Source organism: Gymnoscopelus microlampas (genome assembly GCF_963454915.1).
Source record: "Gymnoscopelus microlampas genome assembly, chromosome: 24".
NCBI lineage: Eukaryota > Metazoa > Chordata > Actinopteri > Myctophiformes > Myctophidae > Gymnoscopelus > Gymnoscopelus microlampas.
Genome location: NC_139961.1, coordinates 33,127,318 through 33,136,904, shown reverse-complemented (window position 1 = coordinate 33,136,904; position 9,587 = coordinate 33,127,318).

The following is a 9,587-nucleotide window of genomic DNA, read 5'->3' as shown; positions in this document are numbered from 1 at the left end:
AAAACAACAGCAGGGAGGGAGACATTGTGCACGAGGGGGCGGGTCCTCCGCTCCGCATGCTCTGCTGCAAGCACGTGGAGTTGTTTACAGTCAAGGCTCCTGGAGACAGAATGAGACACATGGAGCAAGAGAAGAACAGAGGGAGGAGGAGGGGAAGGAGAGAAAGAGAAGAACAGAGGGAGGGAGAGAAAGAGAAGAGCAGAGGGGGGAGGAGGGGAGGGCGGAGGGAGAGAAAGAGAAGAACAGAGGGGGGGAGAGAAAGCAGAGAGACGGAGGAGGAGGGGGATTGCCAAGGTAACAAGAAAGAGAAGAAAACAGGGGCTTGAGTTTAGAGACTTGAACAACAATCAGACAGACAGACAGACAGACAGACAGACAGACAGACAGACAGAGAGAGAGAGAGAGAGAGAGAGACTGTACATACAAACAGAGCAATTACCTTTCAACACTTTTGAAAAACAGCTGCTATTTGTGCACAACTTTGCAAAAGCTTATCCAAAGCTAACCTTTCCTATGTGGATATATAGGCTAACTAATTCTGACAGCAAATGCACAATTCTTATGGTATTATGGTTAAGTTAGATTTCCCTCAGCTCTGTGTAAACATCATATCTATTCCCTTTTATTTGTACATACATTATTTTTGTTTTGATTGTATTGTTCCACTTATACTTTGGCAATGTAAACACATGTTTTCTCGTGCCAATAAAGCCCTTTGAATTGAATTTAATTGAGAAAGATGATACATTTAAAGGGAGTGTAAGAACTAAGAGGGGTGTTTTGTTTTTGTACAAATTTGTGTTAAAATCTTTATATACCAACAGTAATCATTGCAATAAACTAGACTAGAGTCTCCCTGTCTCTCTCCTGGTCTTTTCTAAACGTAAAATACATTTCTGGTCGGGACACCAATTTCATCCAATCAGGAGAGAAAACACATACTGGATATATAGGATAAATAAGTCAAATTGGAAGTGATGAAACAAAAAGACCACATCAAATTGGGATCGGAACACTATAAAATTTAAGCTGATAAATGGGTTCTCTCTCCTGATCGGATGAAATTGGTGACCCACCTGAAAATGTATTTTCTGTTCATTGCTGGGGAGACCCCTGTTGCTGAACAAATAGTACTCATAGCAGTGGTTACTATCAGAATACAGAACATTAACTGACAGCAATCTCTGTAAACCACTTTCAATCTGACATTTTGGCTGTGTCATTATAGGTGAAGCTTGCCAAAAATAGCTAGAATAGCAGAGCTTGTAGACTGGCTATTTTAGGGCTTAAGTGGCAATATGACATACACTCAGGTGACCAGGGTAATGCTATCTGGCCAGGCAGCATACAGTACTAAGTGCTGCTAGGCACATAATGATGTTGGCTTAAAGGACAGACGGACTCTGCCTACAGAGACGGTGTAAACAGGCTTCCCCTTGTGTAAGAAGAATGTTACTTAACCTGTGGTTGTAGACCCAAAAGTAGATTGTGCAATGTTCTGATCGCACACAAAGACAAACTTCAACAGAGGAATGCTATGTTTTTAGCCCCACTAGCAGGTGTCGATCTGTCCATCCACTGTTGCGATGTGATGCCTACACCAACTCGAGGCTCCTGGATCGCTGCCCTCCACTCCGTCCTATCCAGCATCAGGGGGTTGAGCTCTGCAGTGTTGCTAGCTCCACTGTCACACTGCAATGTCTATGTAGGTGGTGCGCCTCTTTCCTAGCCTGGTTCCAGACGAATCTGCCTTTGCAAAATTGCATGCACTTTAGCCCTCGGCAGATTAGGTCGGGCCCCCCTCCATAGAGATTTCAATTCTCTCCCTCCGCAGTTGTGCGGAACCAACCAGGGCCCAGTATCCAAATGTGGGCGGGCTTATCACCTTATTTGGAGCAATGACGTACAAGGAAGCACTGCTCTGATTGGTTCGTTCAAGGAAGCACTGCTCTGATTGGTTTAGGTCTAACCAATAGAGTCCGTTTGGATCTTTTTGTAACCGCCCCTTGGAAGAAAATCTACCGTTGATAGGGACCAGACTAATATCCACGCAGTGTGTCGTGTGATATTGTCTGGCTACGCGAGGCTACCTCTTTCCCCTCCTAGCTGTGCCCTTGGTTGGCTCCCATAGTGTCAGTTGTCCCAAACAAGATATCTCGGAAGCTATATTGGCTGGATTGCCATGGAATTTGCTGTACACGTTCAGGCTCCCGGAATTATGAACGCTACTGATTCCGGTGACCTTTCCTGTATCACAACCCTTAGGCCAAAATTTCCAATGCACACAAGATATCTCAAAATAGAATGGGCGGATAGCCATTAAAAGCACATTCATGCTTCTCAGAGGATGAACCTATAGGGTTCATCTTACCATTTGAGGGACTCCCATCGTAAAATATCAACTAGCCGAAGCACACAACCTATCTTGTATAGGTTGGTTGTTTTTGACGACTTTTGAGGCGCTTGACGACTGTCAAACGCCTAAACTGTAACTGTAAAGTGTACAATTATGTGTTGATTCTGGCTCTAGTAATAATATAAGAATACATATTTTTTCTTTTCTTTTTTAGCCTCACTAGTGAGAGCACGAGGCTGTGAGGATAGTGATGTCAATCAGTTCAAACCGCTTTGGTCCGGTTTGGTGTAGCCAGTGGGAGTAGCTAGAAACAACATTTTAGTTTAATAAATAATCTTATATATATTTAAATATATATAAAGTACAGTAAATACGTACATACAATATGACATATTCATACAGTATTTACGGTAGGGCCTATATACTGTATATATTTGCATTTATTTACTGCTGCAATATCCTGTTTTATTTTGATCATAATTGTATTTCAAATCTAACCTCCATGCCTCCATGCCTCCTAACGTTATGTCTAATTCATGCCCCACTGTACAACAGAGTATAAATCAGGCGTAAGCTGGCTGGCGGTTAAGTGGGTCAGTCCAGCCTTCTCTGCGTGATGGAGCTCATTGAGTAGCAACGTAGTAGACCCAGCTCCAACCCTCTGAATCAGTGGTGTAAAGTAAGTACAAGTACATTTACTCAAGTACTGTACTTTAGTACAATTTTGAGGTATTTTTTACTTTCTTCAGTATTTCCAATTTTCAATACTTTTACTTCTACTCTACTACATCTCAGAGGCAAATATTGTCCTTTTTACTCCACTACAATTATTTGACAGCTTTAGTTACTTTGCAGATTTAGATAATTATCACAAAACATTTACCACTTCAGCCTTATATACTTGTATATTTCGGCCATTTGAAGATAGCCAATCTACTGTACAAGCTCACAATGTGTCACGATGCAACACATTGTGAGCTTGTAGATCTGCTATTTTCAAAAGATTTGCATACATTTTGAACCTGTGAAATGGAACATTCTGCACAACGAGTACTTTTACTTTTGGTACTTTAAGTATATTTTGATGCCAATACTTTAGTAATTTTATTCAAGTACATTTTAAATACTGGAATTGTACTTGTATACATTTCTACATTGCAGTATTGATATACTTTTACTTAAGTAAAACATGTGAGTACTTCTTCCATCACTGCTCCCAATCGGCCAATCCCCTCTGAGCCATGCAGCCGTAGTGGAGCAGAAGCACTGATGACCTGAACATGGTTCTAGTTCTAATCTAAAATGCATAGTGCACGTTATTGGGCCAAACATACGGTGGTCGCGCTGGGACTCCGGGCTTGCAATATTAATGGAAAACGCCTTTTAATTGACAGACTCCTCATGGCCATTTACACATCTGTTAGTGGATGCTTTTTTCATTTTTTTTTCAAGCGGCCTATATTAGCACAACCGTTACACGAGCTGTACAGCTTAGTTGTAGCCTACTTAGTGTGGCACAACCAGTTTGAATTAAAGGACGACTTCACCAATTTTCAACCCATCTTCATATAATTGGTCCTCACTAATGCTATTGATAAAATGGTACCATTTTCTCTGCTCTGTCTGTGTCTCATAGGAGGGCTGTGGACACTTCAGAAACCCGTCTACCAGTGACATCATCATTAGGCAGGTTTTTTTTTAAACAAGATTTAAAAAAATGTAATTTCGATTTTTATTAACGCGAGAACAATGGCTTCCATTATAGCATGCTAATTTTCCAGGAATAGAAAGCCTGCAGTTTCTATAAGCTTGGATTCCCAATCGATGATGTCACTGGTAGACAGGCTTCTGAACTGTCCACAGCCCTCCTCTGAGACACAGACCAAATAAACAGAAATGGTGACATTTTATCATGAGCAGTAGTGAGGACCAATTATATGAAAATCGGTGAAGTCGTCCTTTAATCAATGTGTATATCTCAATTTGGTAAACAGTGACTTTTTTAAGAAGGCGTAATTTTAACAGCTGGTGGAACCTGTAACCCTGTCTTTCGTGTGCCATATACTTGTGTGCCATATACTTGTGTGACATATACTGTAGTCTTGGAGTTGCAAGCAAACAACACTGAACACAGGTATCAGCATTGAGTTTGTGAGACGGATCATGTAAAGTGATATATTTTTCGGTCCTAGTGCAGAACTATGGCTAAGTATTGTAGCGCAGGGAATTCCAACTTGACAAATTAAGAAGGGACGTCCAACTATTCATTTTCCAAGCTCCCAAGCCACGAAAAAAGGAGCCAAATCCACACAAGAAGCACCTTTGTTTCAACTCCAACACACTGACATCGATTTCCTTTCCCCTTTTCACATATGATGGTGAATAAATCAGTGTTTCTCAAAGTGGGGTCTAGGGACCCTCAGGGTTCCTTGAGGGGCTTCCGAATGGACCCTTACATGTCTGTAACTCTGAGGGTTATGGGGCTCGTTGAAATTAAAAAGTTTGATAGGCCTCCAAGTTACACGGCATGTCCTTGACCCCTGAAATAGATTAATAACACATTCCTAAGCTTAACGTCAGTGGCGTGTATTTCGGTTGGTTCCACTCTCTACTCATGACCGTCTTATGGCAATAATGTATTATGTAATGGAAAATATCAATCAGTTTATGAGAATGTCAGCTAAAAAAAAGCAACTATTCCAGCGTGTGTGTGTGTGTGTGTGTGTGTGTGTGTGTGTGTGTGTGTGTGTGTGTGTGTGTGTGTGTGTGTGTGTGTGTGTGTGTGTGTGTGTGCGTGCGTGCGTGCGTGCGTGCGTGCGTGCGTGCGTGCGTGCGTGCGTGCGTGCGTGCGTGCATGCGCTTCTACTTACTGCTCTTACTGCTTTCTTTGTGGAAAAACTAATGTCCTCACAAGAATGGAAAGATGAGGAAATGATAGAGGTTTAGTGATAGAACTAGAGTTAGGTTAAGGTGAGGCTTTAATAATCAATGGAAAGCGGCCTCCCCAGTAAATGCCGTTGATCTGCTATTTCCGGTGTGACACCGTCATGCGATGGAGCATAAATCAACATTAGAATGTTGGGGAGAAAAATTGCAGTGGTCGGAATGACCCGACAGGCAGTGGTGGAAAGTAACATTAAAGTACATTCACTTAAGTACTGTACTTAAGTAAAATTTTGAGGTATTTGTACTTTACTTACTTCTACTCCACTACATCTCAGAGGCAAATATTGTACTTTTACTCCACTACAATTACTAGTTACTTTTCAGATATAAATTATGATATTATGAAACATACATTAACCACTTTAGCCCTATCTTATACCTAGGCTATATCTACAAGCGATCTACAAGCTCACAGCGCGTCGCATCGCGACGCGTTGTGAGCTTTTAGATCTGCTCATTTCAAACACTTTAGTACTTTTACTTTTGGAACTTTACGTACATTTTGATGCCAATACTTTTGTACTTTTACTCAAGTGAATTTTTTATTCTGGACTTTTACTTGTAACAGAGTATTTCTATATTGCAGTATTGATACTTTTACTTAAGTAAAGAATGTCAGTACTTTTTACACCACTGCCGACAGGCTTGTCTTTGTAATAAAACAAAACAAAAGTTTCCATGTGGAACCCCCCCTCAAAGCCTCCTGTTTTTTTGTGCGGAGTGAGGGGGAAGGAACACAGTGTCCCTTCTTATGCAGGATTCATAGACTTCATCGCACGACGGTGTTGCGGCTCCATGTGTCGGCAGGGGGCTTGGCTCTTATGTAAGTCAAGGTTTCTGCCTGGCAGCAGAGATGTGCTCTGTGTGTGTGTGTGTGTGTGTGTGTGTGTGTGTGTGCCCACGATGCCAACTGTGCTCCTCTGACAACGTCACGTAGCCAATGATGAATAAACATGAACCACGTATACATCGTCCCATGATGTGTGTGTGTGTGTGTGTGTGTGTGTGTGTGTGTGTGTGTGTGTGTGTGTGTGTGTGTGTGTGTGTGTGTGTGTGTGTGTGTGTGTGTGTGTGTGTGTGTGTGTGTGTGCGTGGGGGCACGCATGCGTGAACTCCCTCAGGGACTGCCGAAACACCTTGGTTGAGCGTGATAGAGGAGTCATGGATGCGCGCGTGTGTGTGTGTGTGTGTGTGTGTGTGTGTGTGTGTGTGTGTGTGTGTGTGTGTGTGTGTGTGTGTGTGTGTGTGTGTGTGTGTGTGTGTGTGTGTGTGTGTGTGTGAGAGTTTGCATTTGTTGCCCTGTGAAAGTCATGCTACTTCTTCTACGCTTGCTTGAGCTGTCCTGCGTGATGGGTTAAGTAGGCCTACCACAAACCTACAGGCCTTTCTGTACTAGAGGCCATTGTGGTGTGCAATGACACTTATCCAAAAAGCATCTTACAACATCCACAACAGTAGAATACCGCCAGCCAATCGTAAGGATGACAAAAACAGAGAACAAATACTGTACTGCATCAAACAACAATACAGTAGATGTACCAAATATTCCTGTGACCCTGACATCCTTAATAAGAGCAAGACAGACTGTTCTCCAAGCTGTTCGAGCCGCTCCATGGAAATATAAAAGGTTCCATCTGACAGCATGGATGTTATGCAGTGGTGGAAAGCAACTAAGTACATTTACTCAAGTTATGCACGTTTTACTCCACTACAATTATTTGACAACTTTAGTTACAAGTTACTTTGTAGGTGTAGATTATTACAAAACATACATTAACCAATTAATACCAGTATTTATCATCTATTCGAAAATAGCCAATATGCGATGCGTTGTGAGCTTCTACATTGCCTTTTTTCGATAGTTTGACAAACTTTGACAAATTTGAGTACTTTCACTTTGATACTGTAAGTATATTTTGATGCCGATGCTTCTGTACATTTTACTCGAGTGAAGTTCTGAATGCAGGCGCTTTTTATTTGTAACAAAGACTTCCACCACAGATGTTATGTGTGGGAAAGAAGAGGCAGGCCGGCGGAGCGACAGAGGGTGTGTGTTGTTTACTCGCTGAACCTCTTGACCGGCTGACCGTGGACCAGCCGAACCCACTGTCTGGCCGCGTGGCTTGGCAGGAAATCATTGGCTCGCTATGAGCTTCCTGTCGCAGCCTCCATCTGAGGAGGGGCGGGGGGACAGGGACAAAAACTGAACGGGATTTTAAGAAAGAGAAAGCGTGGCATATCCTGCCCCCTCCTCCCCGCACGCCCTCCTGGGAATACACGGTGGCAGGACATCCTTCTCTTTCATCCAGGAAGTTATCGGGAAGTTATTTGTCACAGTGCCAATGTGGGCTAATCCCATGCGAGAGCAGTGGTGTAAAGTAACTAAGTACATTTACTCAAGTACTGTACTTAAGTGCAATTTTGAGGTATTTTTTACTTTACTGGAGTATTTTCAATTTTCAGTACTTTTACTTCTCCACTACATCTCAGAGGCAAATATTGTACTTTTACTCCACTACAATTATTTGAAAATGTTAGTTATTAGCAGATTTTGATCATTATTACAAGACATACATTCAGCCCTATACACATTTCCGGCATTTGAAAATAGCCGAAATACAAGCTCACACTGCGTCGCGTGTGAGCTTGTAGATCGGCTATTTTCAATGCATAATTTCATATCAATCATTTTATCTATTTGAAAACTTGTGAAATGGGACATTCTGTATAATGAGTACTTTCTACTTTTGGTACTTTAAGTACAATACTTTTGTACTTTTACTTAAGTACATTTTAATTACCAGACTTTTAATTGTAACAGAGTATTTCTACGTTGCAGTATTGATACTTTTACTTTAATTTGAGTACTTTTTCCACCACTGTGCGAGAGGATGGAATATATGGATGATGTGAAGATGATGGGATATGGAGTCATCTGATGTGACCATGATGAAATGTCCCTCAGGGCTCTATACTAGTGACTTTTCTGTTTTTGCTCTACATTAAATGTTTGCTGAAAATATCCGATCCCAAAATTTACAACGTGCTGATCGGCTATTTTCAAAAACATTTCCCCCAGAATATGCTGGAGTTTACATATTGCTTGCTATTATGTTGCTTACAGTTGTCATTTTTTAAACTCCCCTTCTATGAGTATGATGTTTATAAAAGTCTATGATTGATATGGTCGTTAGCGACTACTATTCATGCAGGCAAAAACTATTGAGACAAAATTGCTCCTCTTTAAATAAATTCTTTTATTTGCTATCCATAATCAATACAGACAATAGCAATACTTTACTATCAGAAAATTTAAATCATCATCTCTGGTGAGCATCACAATAGAACAGTATATCGAACTATGTACAATGGAAGACGAAGACACATTCAAACCCAGTTCTGAGACCACATGGTCTGCTAATAAACCTGTCCATGTATAGAAAAGCGGGGGCTCAAAGTGTGTGTCGAGACCCCCAGCTTCCAGCAACAAAGCAGAAGTTGGCAGAAAGAAGAAATGTACAAAGAGCAAAGTAGTATACCTTTCTTCACAAACAACAACAACAACCAAAAAAACAAACAAACAAACAAAGAAAATGTACAAACAAAGTCATCAATGCAATGTTACATTTGGTTCCACGGTTGTAAACTAGCTTCATGTTACTATTGCATATTATGCCATCAGGTGACGTGTCAGCAAGGCAAAGAGATTTATATAATAAAATAGACTGAAAGTATGTTTTCTGTACAGTCACATCAACTGTGAAGAGCAATAAGCATACAATATACTGTTAACCCCACCGCACCCCAACGCAAAACCCACCCCCCTTTTAAAAATCTGTAGCCAAAGTCTATAGACAGGAATAACATTGCGACATAGGTAAAATCTAGGTACTCTTCTATGCATCTTCAATAAACGTATTTGTTATTTTTCAGTTAAACTCTTTGTATGTACACGATATATACATTCAGGAATTTGAGGACAATATAGATAACCTTGATGTGTGGTACAGTGAGGTTTATTATTACTGTCCAAAGATCACTTCCCACACGTATGAAACTGTGGTGTAACGTACGCACTCAGTAATACATTCACACACGGTTAGTGTTTTACAATCTGTGTTAAGCAGGTTGTGAGCCACTCGCCTGAGCATTGAGTTAGGGTGGGGGGAGGGTTGGGGGGATATCAGAGGACCAAAGAATTTGCTTTACTGCAGTTGTGCTTTTTAATTTTAACGAACCCCATAACTCAATGAAAGTGTACGAATGGATCCAAATCCGTACGGAG